Source organism: Protobothrops mucrosquamatus, unplaced genomic scaffold (genome assembly GCF_001527695.2).
Source record: "Protobothrops mucrosquamatus isolate PMUCROS unplaced genomic scaffold, P.Mucros_1.0 scaffold2004, whole genome shotgun sequence".
Taxonomy (NCBI): Eukaryota; Metazoa; Chordata; class Lepidosauria; order Squamata; family Viperidae; genus Protobothrops; species Protobothrops mucrosquamatus.
In genome coordinates, this window is record NW_015388118.1 from 41,994 (window position 1) to 58,247 (window position 16,254).

General features: G+C 40.5%; 1 protein-coding gene across 1 annotated transcript in view; it reads right to left on the reverse strand.

The window, feature by feature from the left end:
- Positions 1-5,060, reverse strand: part of PPM1A (protein phosphatase, Mg2+/Mn2+ dependent 1A) — a 31,834-nt gene extending 26,774 nt beyond the window's left edge. Inside the window, exon 1 of the mRNA XM_015823819.1 lies at positions 4,988-5,060. The gene's annotated coding sequence lies outside the window, so the exon portion shown is untranslated. The remainder of the gene's footprint in view (positions 1-4,987) is intronic.
- Positions 5,061-16,254: the final 11,194 nt, after the last annotated feature.

A 16,254-nucleotide genomic window follows, 5' to 3' on the forward strand; every position in this document is an offset into this window, starting at 1 on the left:
GAGGGGAGCCGGCCGGCCCACCCATTTTCCCCTTTCCCTGCGCGAGCGTGTGTGGATTTCCCCCCCTTTTTTTTCTGCCCGCCCGGTTCCAGCTTCTCACTATCCAGGCGTTTCTGCAAAGCGGGAGGGGTCGAGGGAGGGGGGGCGGTTGGTGGGAAAAGAAAAGATGGAGCAGCAGCCAAGGATTTATAAAGCAAGCAGCGGAGTCCTGCAGCTCAGAGGCGACACGGGGGGAGGGAATCGGAGCTAACCGAGGAAGGAGGCTGCTGTTTCTGCTGCTGCCGCCGCCAGCCGGGGCATAATACGGTAAATAAATACGAGCATGGGGATCCGCGTGTGAACGAAGCCCCACTCCCCCTCCCCTTTTGCTTTCGCTCCCGAGCCGGCGCTTTTTTTTTCTTGAAATTTCCCTCTTAAAATGAAGGTGCGTGTTATACGCCTGTGCGTGTTATACGCCGATAAATACGGTATATTACATTGCCATGTAAGCCTTTTTCTCCAGATTATGCTTTCAAAACGTTATTCCTACTATTTACAGTTTGTTAAGAGAATGGAAAGAAAGCTATCAACTGTTTTTTTTTCCAGGCTCTAGATAGCCAAGACTCCAGAGATTTGAAATCTTCATTCTTAGAACTTGACAACAAAATACTGTCACAAATATGTTACTATTATAATAAATAATCCCTTTGGGAAACAAGTTGTTTAAATAAATAAATCTGATTACTTGTTAACTCTTAACAAATATGTTAAGAAAATGTTTTATGCTTTGCCAACCATAAATATTAATATTTATAGTAATTCCTGTAGTAATTTTACAGACCTATAAAATTAATCTACAAGTAAAACTATAATTACTTTGACTTGCTACTTGCTGAAAACTTGCCAATGTTATTATCTATTAGTTAGATTACTATAAGCTGCTTTTATGGGAGCTACACTTGGCACAACAGGCAGCTGCTGTACAGCATGTTGACCAGCACCAATTGCTATAACACTTATTTTGCCAGAGCTATACAGGCTGCTAATAAGCTTCCAGGCCTGATTCAAAGTGCTGATCAAGCTTCATACAGCTTGACCCCTTGCTATAATCAGTACTAGTATTCCACCTTTACTTTGTGCAGTTCAAAATAAAATACATAATGCTTTTCCCCCCCTACAACATTCTCATGGGTTGAGTTGAGAGTGAGAGACTGGCCCAAAATCACCAAAGTAATTTTCATGCCTAAGGGAGAAGTAGAACTTACAGTCTCCTGGATTCTAGTCCTATACCAGTGGTGGCGAACCTATGGCACACGTGCCAGAGGCGGCACTCGGAGCCCTCTCTGTGGGCACGCACACCATGCCCCGGAGATGGCAACCATCCTCGTCAACCAGCCGCCCGCTAACTTGCCGAGGTCCCACGTGGTCGGATGCATCCCAGCACCCATGCGCTTGCTGGCCTCTGTGTGCAGGGATTGATGGTGTCAGGCAGCAGCCGCCCCGGCCCCTGCCTCGCCTTGCCCCGCAGAACCAGCCTCCTGCCCACCGCCCCACCTGCCAGAGACCCCTGGATCTCCCCCAATCCTGCCCAGCCCCCACAGGCGTCCCTCCCCAGGAGCAACATCGAGGTAGCCACGCCCACCCTGGCCACGCCCACCCATCTGCCATGACCACTGTAGCCACGCCCATCTGGTGGGCCACACCCACCAGGAGGCCACACCCACCTGGCACCCGGAAATACATAAGTGGGTTTTGGGTTGAAGTTTGGGCACTCGGTCTCTAAAAGTTTCGCCATCACTGTCCTATACTTTTAACCATTGCATCAAATTGGCTCTCTTGCCATGTTTACAACTTTTTCAAGTAGACTTCATCCATCCTTCTAGTTCTGAGAAAAAGGATGCTTCAAGCACCCACTTTATGAGTAACCATGGAGGAAGTTGAGATTTGAAAAATGCATTGAGATGTTGCATCCCCCTCCCATGCCAAGAGCATGCCCATGAGATCAGGTTAAATCCTACCCTTTTCTGTAGGAAAATGGTAAAGGCAGTTCTTATGCAGTAAACATTTGGATATGTAATTAGAATTAGAAGTAATATTTTATTTTTTATCTGATATATCATGATAAGTGCTTTAATATATCTCTTTAATTCTCCTTCCAGAGATCAGGATAGCTTTGCTGGCTTTTCATAAGGCCCTAAAGACTTGGTTCTGCACCTGAGCATGGAGCGCAAGTGTGCACAGGGACTTGTTTTTCAGTAGTCTTAGCAATTTGAGTTGTTTCTCTGCTGCCCGCATTTTATATTTTATAGTTTTTTAATTTTAATTCTGTTTGCCATCCAGAATCACGTTTAGATGAGTGGGCCATATGAATTGGGTAAAATATATTGCAAGCCACCTTAGTCCCAAAGGTGCTTTTTCAAGAGGCAACTAGACTTTCTTGTTTTTCTTTGAAGACATTTCACTTCTCATCCAAAAAGCTTCTTCAGCTCTGAACTGAAGAAGCTTCTTGGATAAAAAGTGAAACGTCTTTAAAGAAAAACAAGAAAGTCCAGTTGCCTCTTGAAAAAGCACCTTTGAGACAACCATGACCTGAATGACTGAGAATCTCCATTGACATTAAGCCGCCTAGAGTTTCTTCAGCATACAGAACATAAATTAATATTTTATTTATTTAAGCTCTATACCTAAGTGACTCTGGGTGGTTTACAACATAATAAAATCATATAAATACATGAATTAAAGCATAGCTTAAAAAACAGCTGAAAAACAGGTTAAAATACTTTCTACTACAAGCCCTATACCCTGATATGAAAATTCATTCTGAAGCTTACTCCGCTATAAAAAATAAACTCTTTAAATTGTCAGCACCAGAACTGTGTAGATTCTATAATCAAGATGTAGAAAAGTAAAACTTCATAATTCAGCATTCCAGCTTTCTCAACTTTTAATTTTTTTCCCCAGTTTTAAAGCTAAGACAATATTTAAGATATAGGAACTACATATAATCAAGTCTAGGAATGAGAAGATGAAGCAATACCTCTATAGCTCAGGGTTCCAATATGACTTTCTTTCTCTTCAAGGCTAAAAGCTACGTGAACACAGTATAAATTAAATGCATGCAAGTGTACTTGGGCTGTATTAGTATAAAAGTCACAAAATTTGACTAAAATGATTATACTAGCTAGACCAAGATAAAGCCATAGCAACATGTATCCTAAATTACAGAATTACTCTTAAAACAGAGTTCTAAAGAATAAATTACCACACATCTACATACCATTGTGCTGTAGATTAAAAAATACAGATTACATTAGCAGAGACTACACCAAGCCATAGTAACATGTACAATATCTTAAACTGCAAAATTATTGCTAAAACAAAGAGTATCTTGTAGGCTTTTAAAGAATTACAATGTATCTACATCCCATTGGGCATGTTCAGTCACCTGAAAATGGTGTCTACAGCCTCTATTGACTATGCTAAATATAATAAAAAAGGAAAATCATTTACATTTTCTTGTTTTATGCATTTCTCCCTCCAATTTTTAAAAAGAGGGCAGTAATAGCTACGCAATTAGGAAGTATAAGGTAACAATTAAGGCACATTACTTTATAAATATTGTACGTTTGAATTTACTCATTAAATTGGATCAAGCAAAAATCTTATATTATTAGGATATATATATGGAATCTTATAAACAATCGTATCTTATAAATCTTATAAACAGTCATCTCTCTCTGATTGACAGAACACTTGCAGCAGGAGGGGAAAGTATGACTTTAATCATGCTTAATAAAGCTTGGCAGACAATGAGTTCTTCGCCCACTTCTGTCTCTCCAGAGAAAGAAACAACATCATGCTACGTCATCACTGGACTGAGTTGACAAGAACAATGAACACAGAGAAATCAGATCCAAAACAAAGGGAGTCTAAACTCATTTAAGAACTTTCTACCACAAATGTATGGAAAACACCATAAACAATTAGCATACAAAAGATAGCTGGAAATGTATTACATTAAAATGGAACCGGCTTTTCTTCTAAACGAACCTGCCTTTGAATGCATTTAGAACTTTTGCAAGATGTACCACATTTGAATATTGCTAAAATGTGCTTTAGACATATACATGTATTTCTAAAATATATATGCCTCCTACACACATTTTAAAAACCTATGCAAACAATGGTATCTGCAAAGCTGCTCTGCATCATACCTCTACACATTTTAAAATATATTCTGGATCTGTGGTTTTTAATATAAAGTTAATATACATATATTTCACGCATACACGGAGCAGCAGTTTGTACATATTTGTCTGGTCTTAACCAAGATAATAATGCCTGACTAGATTTCAGAATTTTCCTTTGAGATCACTATTGCATGCCTCTTACCGACGATATACTTTTCTCTTTCAAATACAAGCAGGAAGGGGTGGGACCGAAGAAGAAAGCCACCCCAAACTGAAGGCATGCATGTTCTACCTCTTGTCACTCTATTCCCTAACTTCATCTTTTTCTGCTGTCTGCCCTTATGTGGGCCTCGAAGGTACGGCCTTTTAGTTTATTCCTTTATTAAAGTCTGCACAGAGCAATAAACCACCAATGACAATGCAACGCACGGCTCAAAACAATACCAATCCAGCGATTAACGAGCAACAACAGCGCAATTAAGGGGAACAATAATACGATTCTACAGGGGAGAAGAGAAGCCGCCGGCACCACCGCAACAAAAAAGCCGTGTAAGCTGCCCTTGACGTATCAAAATTCCCTTAGTGGAGCGTCCATCAACCCCTTCTCCGTCAAATGCCAGCTGGTAAACGAGGCAGGGGCGATCTTTCTGGGATTACAATGATACCGCCCCAGCCCCCCCCCCCCAATCCCCACATGTACAAGCAGGTCGGGGCTCTCGCTTCTCCCGCTTCTCTAGGCCCCGAGTTCCCAAGCGGCGGGCGGCGGCCTCTACCTTCCCCCAGGCCTTCGCACGACCTCAGCCACCGTAGCGGCTTACCTTTCAGTCCAGGCGAAGAGAAGGCTACCAGAAAGGGGTCGGAAGGATAGCACGGAGTGGGCCGGTCCGGGCCGAGCCGAGCCGAGCCGGCGAAGGCGCCTTTGCTTCAGTTCATTCGCACGGCAGAGACGGCGGCGACGACAACCACGGCCGCAGAGGCTGGGGCTGTTCCTGCTGCTGCTGCTGCTGCTCCTCGTTGCTCCTAAGGAACCGAGCGCTCATCTCTCCTGCCTGCCTGCCCCGCTCTCTTCACTCTTCCTCCGGCTTCTCTCTCTCTCCCTCTCCCGCGCCCCCTCCCCGCAGGCTTTCCTTCTCACGGCGGCGTCCTCCGGGCTTGCTTGCACGCTCAGCCTCCCACGACACCCCGCTTCTTTTCCTCCTTCTTCTCTCTCCCTCCCCCCCCCGCCCGCCCCGTGCCGCTCAGCTCAGCTCCTCTAGGCAGGCGGGCTAACAAGAGAGCGAAGATGGCGCACGCGCAAGCGTAGCCACCCTCCGCGCGAGAGACTGGGGGACTTCGAAGAGACCGGGAGCGAGCTCAGATTTGGCTTAGAGCGCATGCGTCGGGCCCGAACGCCCTCGAATGGTGGTGGGGTTCGCGCGGGAGCTGCAACATTTTATGTTCGTCTGAGCGGGAGACGGCGTGCGTCCTCCGCCTGGCAGCCGAGACGGTCCCTCTCTCTCTCTCTCGGGCAGCCGAGAGTGGATTGTTTCTACTATCCTTACTCTTATTCTACTCTGCCTACTCTGATATAATGCTTTGAGAACCCGGATGCGGAGGTCGACAAGGGGAGGAAGGAGGAAGAGCTGATGTGGGGCGGATTTGGAGGAGGAGGAGCTCTTTGACTGGTTGTTATTACGTCACCCTGATTTCTTCCTAGGCCTGCAGCTTTTCGGGACTGAGAAAAAGTAGGTCGGGGAGAGCATGAATGAGATTGTGTACTATCAGCCTCAGTCATTTCCATTGTTAACGCTGTTATGTCGGCTTCGCCCAACGAAAACAACAGCCGGGAGTTTGCTGTTAGATTTGGTGGAAGAACATTTACAGGCAATTTTTGACACTTGATCTTAGCCAAAAGGCCAAGAAGCTACATTTTTATTACAGTGTTTCTCAACCTTGACAATTTTAAGGCATGTGGACTTCAACTCCCAGAATTCCACAGCCAGCAATGCTGGCTGTGGAATTCTGGGAGTTGAAGTCCACATGTCTTAAAATTGTCAAGGTTGAGAAACACTGAGCTACAAGAAGACAGACTTAAGAGTCAGATACAGTCAGCAGGGGGAGCTTTCTAATTACATCAAGACATAAGAGGTGTGGAACAGGGTTGTACAATATATTAGCCTCGTTGTTCAATATTTATATAAATTCTTTAATTAAAAGATTTAATTCGTGCCCCTAAACTAGCTGATAGAAGATTCACAATGTTCATGTATGTAGATGATGTATTAATATTTCCCCAAACAGCATGCACTGCACGCACTGAAAACTGTCAAGCTATTATAAAGATGAGTAACTATTATGATAAAACCAACATTTTCGTTTCCTTAAATAAAAGACAGAAAAACAAATGATCAATTAAAAATAACACAGCTGAACAAGTTCAACAATATAAATAGCTCTGTCTTTCAAAATAATAGGAAACTTACAGCCCAAACTGGCTGTTTTTTCAAAAGCAGAAAAGATCACCAAGCCCATCTTATGATTGTACAGGACACAAGGAAGTACACTTGCCTGGCTGCAGTTAAGCATTTTCCTGCCAAAGCAATTGCACAATTGATGTATGTACAGTATGGAATTCAAATAGGTCCGTCTCTCATTTTGTAATCTATGAATACATCCAATCAAATTTCCTTAGGGCCATTATAGTTTTTCCAATACAACACTGAGTCTAAAACAGGACTGTCAAGCATTGGATCTCATGCCTGGTCTAGAATACTGTTATCCTGGAGTCTTATTAAACCCCTGGTACTTTACTATCACTCTTATTACAAGTACAAAGATACTTGTCAACAAATCTGCAAGAAAAAAAATCACCAAATGTAGTCTCATCTGCACTTCTACATATCATGGACTATAAGGATGTTAGGAATACAGGTAGACATTGCTTAATGTCCATGCATTCAGCGACTTCAAAACTATGATGGTGCTGAAAAAATACTTGTCACCAGTCTTCAAATTTAAGATGCAGCACCCCTGTGGTCAAGTGAAACATTTGAGCCTGCCTATATGATCACTTTCTACTACCACCCCAAGCTTTTTGTCATCTTTGCCTGCCTTTCTCCTGCACTGGGCTCATCACCCTGGCCATTCATGGGGAGGCATTGCAGAAGCATTCTGCAGGGGTTGACAATCGGGCTGGGATGCAAGGGCCACTCTAGGAGGCAAAGCTCTTGCAAGACTGCTCCTGCAGTGGCAGAGTCATAGGTGAGACTGACCTACCGAAGTGAGGGGGTGCGGGCGGATATGGGCTCCTAAGTAGGAGTTGTGCTACGGCTCATGGGCTGATTGCTGTGCTCATGGATTTCTTAGCAAGCTGCAGCTCAGGGGCTTCTTGACATACCTCACCTAGGGCTTCTAGTAATTCCAGAGCTGTGGCACGCCAAGAAGCCCCATTGCTGAAGCATGGCAAGCAGGGCCAGAATTCTGGAGTTGCTTGCTGCACCACACCTCTGGTTTCTTGGTGTGCCAGGTTCCGGGACTGCATGGCACACTGCGGCTCTGGCTTTTTGCAGAAAGAAAGGCCAGTAGAGGGCACCTAACTGGTGAGGCATATCTTCAAAACAATCCTGAGAATATTAAATAAGGGAAGTAATAGCCAGTAGAATGAAAGATATACTTTCTCCATCCTAATGTCCCCAGATGTACAGGCTATTCTGGATCATCATAGATCCATGATTCAGCCAGTTCACACCAGTTCAGCAGAACCGGTAGCTAATTCTTTGTTGCCCAGGTCCAGAATGGACTTCCAGACGCGGCATCCACACAGAAAACCGGTTGTTCACATATTTGAATCCCACCACTGTATACAGGACTTCATACCTACCTACCTAAATACTTGATCTTCCTTCATCCTTTTCCCTTTCATGCCAGGCATTCTTATGCTAAGTGCAGAAAAGCAGTAAGACATAGTAAACCAAAGAAATTAAAGGCAAAGACAAATTATGTACGGTATATATAAATTTTATTTGAATTTTAGATAGACTTTAATAGATCCATAAAATTGGATTCAAACTATTTTAGGTTACTATTTATTTAAAATTCCATTATTCCTTATATAACAATGATTCAGGACCAGATCTTACTATGCTATCTATCCACTGAAATATCTGGATCTTTCCCATGTTCTGCAACAACTACCGGTAATTTGGCTGCTATATGTAAAACTTAAAGGCCACAATACTTTGTATTGTGGCCATCAAATATTTCTGGCAAACCTTGCTTTGGAGAGAACCAAATTTTTTGTTTATCTTATTTTTAACTGCCTTTATTAGTTATGTAACACATTTCTTTAAACATTTTTCCAAAACTCTGATACTTTTATCATATTCAGAGCAAAGATGAAATAATATTATCTTTGATTTAGAGCCTTACCAGCATCTTAATGAATATTGAGAAGGTAGGAGATTCTTATTGGGGTTTGATGCTACCAATGCAAAGGTTTAGGACATATAGATGTTTTTTTTAAAAAAAGTATTGTCTAACTGTTCCTTTAAGTATAAACCCCAGGCTTCTTTTAACCTTGTGGTAGATTTACCATAAGCTACTTTAGTTTAAATCTGATAAATTTTGAAATTATATCCTTAGGTTCTGCAAAAATAATTAACATTAATTTTTCAAGAGAAGACATATATTTTCAATTTCCTTAACTTTTAATCTTATAGTATTGAATTGTCCTGACACCAAAGAATATATGGCACTTTTTTAATTGTTCATTTTTTCTGAAATTATAAGATCTGGAATTTTTGTATAAATCTTTTATTCTATAATCACCATAAATTTAATTGTAGTATTGTATTGCTATAATTTGAGTATGTTATCAATGAACACCTCACCCTCCAAATTTGGCATGTCACTTATATAAAGTTATTCTTGAAGTGCTACTAGGCTGAAAAGAGAAAAAAAAAATTCTTACCTTGGAACTAAATATTGTTAGCTATAGAACTTTTTTTAAATTCCTATATATATATATATATTCCTGATAAAATTCTACATATAGAGAATATATATATACAGTATATAGATACTATGCTCATTTGATTCCTATTACAGCTTTTATAACATCATTTGGTTTCATAGTGGTCCTACAGCATCTTCTTAAGTAATTTTTCAGAGTCTGAGCTAAATGTTGTTTCACCTTATGAAAAAGTCTATAGCTTAAAGTACCAGAATAAAGAATATGGAATACTTTGTTATGTTAAAGGCTTGAATGCAATTCATTTTGTAAAATAATTTTAGTGATGTCTTAAAAAAATAAAACTTGTCTCCTCCCCAGTTTATTTCCTTCAGCTTGCAGCTTCTATCTCTAGTACATGTAGAAACATAATTATAATATTCCTTGTGGTTTAAATTTTGGAAGCCTACGTTTTGAATTCTACGTGCATGTACCATATTCGTTTCAGACAAATGTAGATATAGAAAAAGATCGTTAAATTTCATTGCAGTACTATAATCTATCATGTCATCATTCTTACCCTTTTCACTGATGCTTCTTAGGCAGAGGTTGCTTTGTCTGTTATCTTCAATGTCTGGCAGAGATATTTTAATTCAGATAGTCCTTGACTTACAACCATTTGTTTAGTAACCATTTACAATGGTGCTGAAAAAAGCGACTTATGACTAGTTTTCACAGAACCCCATGGTCACATGATAAAAATCTGGGCACTTGGCAACAGGGATGTATTTATAACAGCTGCAATGTCCCAGAGTCATGTGATCAACATTTATAACCATCCCAACCGACTTCCAACAATCAAAGTCAGTGTCAGATTCACTTTACAACCGCATGATTCACTTAACAGCTACAGGGATTCACTTAACAACTGTTGCAAAAAATGTCGTAAAATGGGGCAAAATTCACTTAACAACTGTCTTGCTCAGCAGCAGAAACATTGGGCTCAGTTGTGATTGTAAGTCAAAGAGTACCTATATCCATAGCATTTTAGGACTTAAATCATAAGCCTAATTTGCTGTGTGACAAATGTCTGATATTTTCCTTGTAAAGTCTTGTATATACATTATCCAAATACATATTCAAATATAAACTAAACCTAAAGAAAGAACAAAGAATAGAAAAATAAAATAAAAAAGAACATAAGAGAAAAGAAATAAAGAAGTTACTAAACAAATTTAGTTACTTTTCATCCCCTTTGAGATTACAGACATTTATTCTTTATCCTATATTCTATCTCTTATTCATAAACAAATCCATAAAACATATTTTCATTCCTGGTGTCAGCAGAAAGTGCATAAAGCAGACGTAAGAACATACCTTGTTTTAACCTATCCCTCTTTAATTACTTTATAAATAACTCAAGGTGGCAAACATACATAATACTCTTTCCTCCTCTTCCTCCTCCTCCTCCTTTCCCCTCCTCCTTTGGGGTGCCAGAGTGTGACTGGCCTCAAGTCCTCCAGCCAGCCTTCATGCTCACAGTCTCCTGGTTTTTAGGCCAGTACCTTGACCACTAGATCAAACTGGCTCTCTATATTTCTTTCTTTTACTTGTAACAGTCTTTAATTTAATTCAGATATTATCATAGGATTTGATTTGTCTTCATTCCACCTTTGTTCCATTGAACAGAGCTCTTCAAGGCTTTAATAACCTCTTTCGTAAACTCAGTAAGAAAAAAATATATCCAGGTCTTTCTCTTGCGTTCTCATTAGTATTTCCTTTTTAAATTGTAAAACCTCAGCCGGTTTCTTTTGTTGATCAGTGACCTTTTAAAGTTGTTCTCTTGGCCTGTCACCGGTAAATCTACGTTCAATACCATCACTGTTTTTTCAGCTAAAATCTATTCTATACCTGTCATTTTTTCAATAACAACTTTTGGATATAGTTCACGGGTGTCAAACTGCCAGCCTGCGGGCTGGATGCGTCATGCTGAAACCACGCCCACCCCATTGCCGGCAATGGAAAAAAAAGTCATGATACGTCACGTCATGTGATGTTGCGAGTTTGGCACCCCTGATATAGTTTATCCACAGAAGTAGACATTGTTGCTATTGTGGCTACTATGTCTTGATTCCTATTTTCAAAAGTCTCCTTCAGCATTTTTATTGTTTATAACATTTTGCAACATACTTCTTCTTCTTGTGCCATATCCGTTATCGGACGTTGGTGATCATGTTGGCGATCCTGTTTTTATCAGCAGCCGCATGAAAAAGTGCTGCTGAGTTTTATCCAAACCAATCCCTTAGATTTTGAAGCCACGATGTTCTTCTTCTGCCTGGACCTCGTTTGCCTTCAATCTTTCCCTGGAGGATTAAATGGAATATGCCGTATTTTTCTGGGTGTCACATTACATGTCCGAAATATTCTAATTTTCGTTTTTTAACATACTACAGACTTGTAAATCTTTGCTCTATCTAAAAACTTTAGTCCCCTCTAGTGTCCAGATTTTGAAATCATGAAATTGCTTATCTTGCAAAAGTCAAAATAGAATCTATTTCCCACAAGAAGCTGTTTGTCCTTTAGAATTCCAAAATTCTATTGCAAAAGTTGTAATATTCCAATTTTATTTGGACCTGTATGTATAACTTTTTAAAATCAAATTTTATCTAGCTTTTTGCTGATTCTTTACATTCTTAACTCACCCAACATTTTCAAGCTTTTTATTCCAAATGTCTTTAATAGCTTAGAAGTAGGTAATGAGCTGAAAGTTATTAGAATGGGATGGGGGGTGTTTGCAAACTTAATAGTGAACTAATCTTGTCTTCTGGTGCTCAGATCCACAGAAAACTGTTGTCCTGTGGTCTCTTGCAAGGAGAAGCTGTCTGGAGCACATGTGGGCAGTCTTCCATCTTCTCCTCATCCAGAGAGGTTCCAAGGAACTAGTCTACCTACAGGTTCCTTGATCTTTGCTACAGTTATTGACTTTGATTTGCCAGTTTTAATTTGCCACATTTCCCCCAAAGACCTGTTTCATAAATCTTTAAACTTGTATTAATTTTTTCAGACACCCTTGCTAAATCTTCTTTTGTTGAACTAAAACTTGTGGCAAGATAGGCGGCAAACAAAATTAATAAATAAATAAAATAAAAGATAATTTCCATCTCAATTTCAGGTCCCATTTAAATTCTTTAAGTAAATGCTTGCTAGTTATTGTGTGATTATCACTCTAAGGAGGATTTTTAGAGTGATAACCTAGAGGTTATGAACAACACACTGGACTCATCTTCTTTTTTTCCACTGGAAAAGAGAACTGGTTATTTATTTTTGGCTCTTTCATGTACATTTTGATTCAATTAGTTGTGAAGTATATCTCCTGGACATTTTGCATTTCTTAATTGCTTTAGAAAGTAATCCAATGCAGGTAAACAGTTCATAATAGCTAAACAGGCAGGTTGAAGGACAAGTGAGGTATTTAGCAAACCATCTTCATGCTAAGCCATGACCTATTTGCAAAATATTATATATGACACAGGAGAAAGCTTGTAACCCAGCGAAGCAAGAAAATCAGAAGTGGGTGCTGACTACCAGCTTGGGTGGCTTCAGAAAAGGATTGGACGAATTCATGCAAGTCATGGGAATCAGTGGCTATTATCCTTGATGTTGATATGGCCTCCTGTGAAGGCTACCTGTTGAGTAACTAGTGGGTCTCCTTGTGCTGTTGGTTGACTCAGAACAGACTCCTGGGCTAGATTGGTACTGCATGTGTTCTTTAAAACGTTTAAAAACAGTAAGTATGGCTGAACAGTAAGACTGTTATAGCAATAGCAATAGCACTTAGACTTCTATACCACTTCATAGTGCCTTGCAGCCCTCTCTACAAAGTCAGCATATTGCCCCCAACAATGTGGGTCCTCATTTTACTGACCTTGGAAGGATGGAAGGCTTCAGCCAGTCAGGATCGAATTGCTGGCAGTGGGCAGAATTAGCCTGCAATACTGCATTCTAATCACTGCCACCATGGCTCATTGGCAGAGCACCATGGGATGATAAAGCCAGGAACCAAAGAAACAACAGAGGGAGATCTCTAGCGGGATATGTGAGTGTTCTGTTGTGGGCCTAATGCTCTTCAACATTTTCATAAATGATTTAGAGGAAGGGATAGAAGAGATGCTCAATAAGTTTGCACACAACATAAAGCTGGAGCTGTGGGAGTAACACTTCAGAAGACAGTCTCAATGTTTGAAAGATCTTTATAGGCTTGAACACTGAATCCTAGCCCACAAAATATAGTTCAGTGGTAAGAAATGTAGAATTCTGAGGTAGGAAAAATATAGGTGGTGCCTGGCTCAGTAATACTTGTGAGCACTTATGAAAAGAATCTGGGCATCCTAATAGACCACAGATTATATATGACCCAGCTATGTACTGCAGCTGCTAAAAAGCTTGTGTAGTCTTGGACTGTATCAACAGAGATAATAGTGTTGAGATCATATGAAATGAGTCTGATCCATGCTGCATTGGTCAGACCACTTCTGGAACACTATTGCCAATTCTGGTCCCCACAATACAAGGAGGATTCTGAGGAACTGGAAGGAGTGCAGAGAAAGCAACAAAGATGGTGAGGAGCTTGGAGGCTATGAAGAATGGTTGAACAAACTGGATATGTTTTGTCTAAAGCAGACATGTCAAACGTGACATCGCGCAACGAATCGGGACAGTTTCGCCATTGCCGGCAATGAGGTGGGCGCAGCTTCCGGATGACGCATCCGGCAGTTTGACATCCCTGGTCTAAAGAGAAGGCTGAGGGGAGACATGACAGTGATCTTTAGATATTTGAAGGGCTGTAATATGGAAAATGATGTAGAATGATCTTCCGAAGCTCCCAAGGAAAGAACAAGAATCAATAAGTGGAAATTAATTTGCGTTTGACAACTTTTCCTGTATTTACCATCTTTGCAGGTGATCTTCTTCTAAGCCATAGGTCTGGGGGAAAAAATAACATAATTTACAGTGTGTATCTACTCAGAATTGAGTCAACTGAATCCAGTAGTTTTATTATCAATACTACAGAACTTACTGCTTTCTTCCAAGTTGGTTAGGGGTTTTGTTTTTGCTTTACAGTGATGTCTGGGGGGCATCTCAGGTACCAGCCAGTATTGACTTAATTTAACTCTTCTCATAATCAGCCAAGTTTAACTTTGACATTGTATTTTATATTTGTTATTTTGTTAGACAATTCCCAAGTTCAATTATCCTTGACTTATGACCATAATGGAACCTGGAATTTCTGTTCTGTTCCATGATAGTTGTGAGTTGAAGCACCCACATGATTGACACAATTTTGCAACATTTTTGGGGGTGGTCATTAAATGAACATTGTGTTTGTAAAGCAAACACCATGGTCGTTAAGCAAACGTTGCAATCATTATTGTCGACAATGGGCATTTTTTGCCAGGAACCCTAAATAAACTCATTTCCAGCAAAAAAAAAAACCTCTCATCAGTCACAGTCATGTGATCATGGGATGTTGCAAATAGCCATAAATGCAGCCTGGTTACAAAGCACTCAAAATGTGATCACATGACTGTTGGGGGGGCATCAGAACTTTGTATCTGGGTCATAAGTCACTTGGGAGAGGTACATTGTAACTTTAAACAATTAAGCAAACAGTCATAAGTTGATGACTGCATGTACAGCCTTAACTTTTTAACATTTGCATGCATCTATTTATACACTGAAAATATGCAAATTGGATTTATAAAATATTTAGGAGTGGAATCTATATCAGGGTTTTATTAGACTGCAACCTTGTGAACAAATATGTAATGTTAGAGTAAGTGCAGGTTCTGCTTCAGACATGTGATTGTCCCTCTCCTGGGTTTATAGGTAGTCCTTGACTTACAACAGTTTGTTTAGTGACTGTTTGAAGTTACAACAGCACTGAAAAAAGTGACTTATGATCATTTTTCACACTTATGACCATTGCAGCATTCCCCATAGTCATGTGACCTAAATTCAGATGTTTGGCAACTGACTCACATTTATGACAGTTGCAGTGTCCTGGACCTTCTGACAAGCAAAATCAATGGGGAAGCCAAATTCACTTAACGACCATGTTACTAAACAACTGCAGTGATTCACTTAACAACTGTGGCAGGAAAGGTCATAAAATGTGGCAGAACTCACTTAACAACTGTCTTGCTTAGCAACAGAAATTTTGGGCTTCAGTTGTGGTCTTAAGTCGAGGACTACCCATATCCGCTAAATACCAATTAAAAATAGGTATTGGGAGAAATAGAGGCCTTTTTGTAACTTTTGACATACAGAAAGATAAAAAGGAGTTCCAGGAATGGAAAAATCCACAAAAGAAATAGAAATAGGACAAAGTATTTTTTTTCTGAGGAAAAAAAAAAAACTAAGGCCAGGAGAAGAGGGAAGTTGGGAAAGAAAAGAAAAGAAAAAAAAGAAAGGGGATGAAAAAATTGTAAGAGGGCAAATGTAGCAGTAAAATTGACTACTCCTTTTATCATTCATCATTCTGTCCCCAGGCATGTAATAGAAACTGATCTACAGAAGACAGCACTTTTCAGAGCAGGTGGTCGGAGACTATTCCATTTAAGGGGGAGCTAAAGGCAAAAGAGGAGGGCAAGGTGATATTTAATTAACGCTCACAGCCACCCTTTTTTAATTTAGCCGTGTCCCTGCCACAGGGACAGACCATCCCATTCTCTCACACCGTAATTTGGCTCCTGGATCTTATTCTCATCTCACCATTGTTTCTAGGCACTAAACTAAAGCCTGTCACCTCCTCTAACTTGGCAGCTTTCATTCCCACGTTTTCACAAGAACATCTACCGGCTGTTGTTTATAGATCTGGCTGCTATTTCGAGCGGGCAAGCAATCCGTCTCCATGGCCAGAAACGTTCCACCCTGAGCCTCTCTGCCCCCAGAGCCCAAGCCGGCTACCCGACCCTTTTGCAAAACAGAAATTGTGAGCAAACTCTTCCTTGCAAATAAAGTGGCGGGGATCTGATAAATGCCTGAGGGGAGGCGGGGAGAACAAACTCCACCCCCCGCAAAAGCCACTTTACCCCGGGCAAGGGGCCCGCCTGCAGCCAGCGGCCACTCCCTGCTCGGGACAGCGGGTGAAAAGAAAAA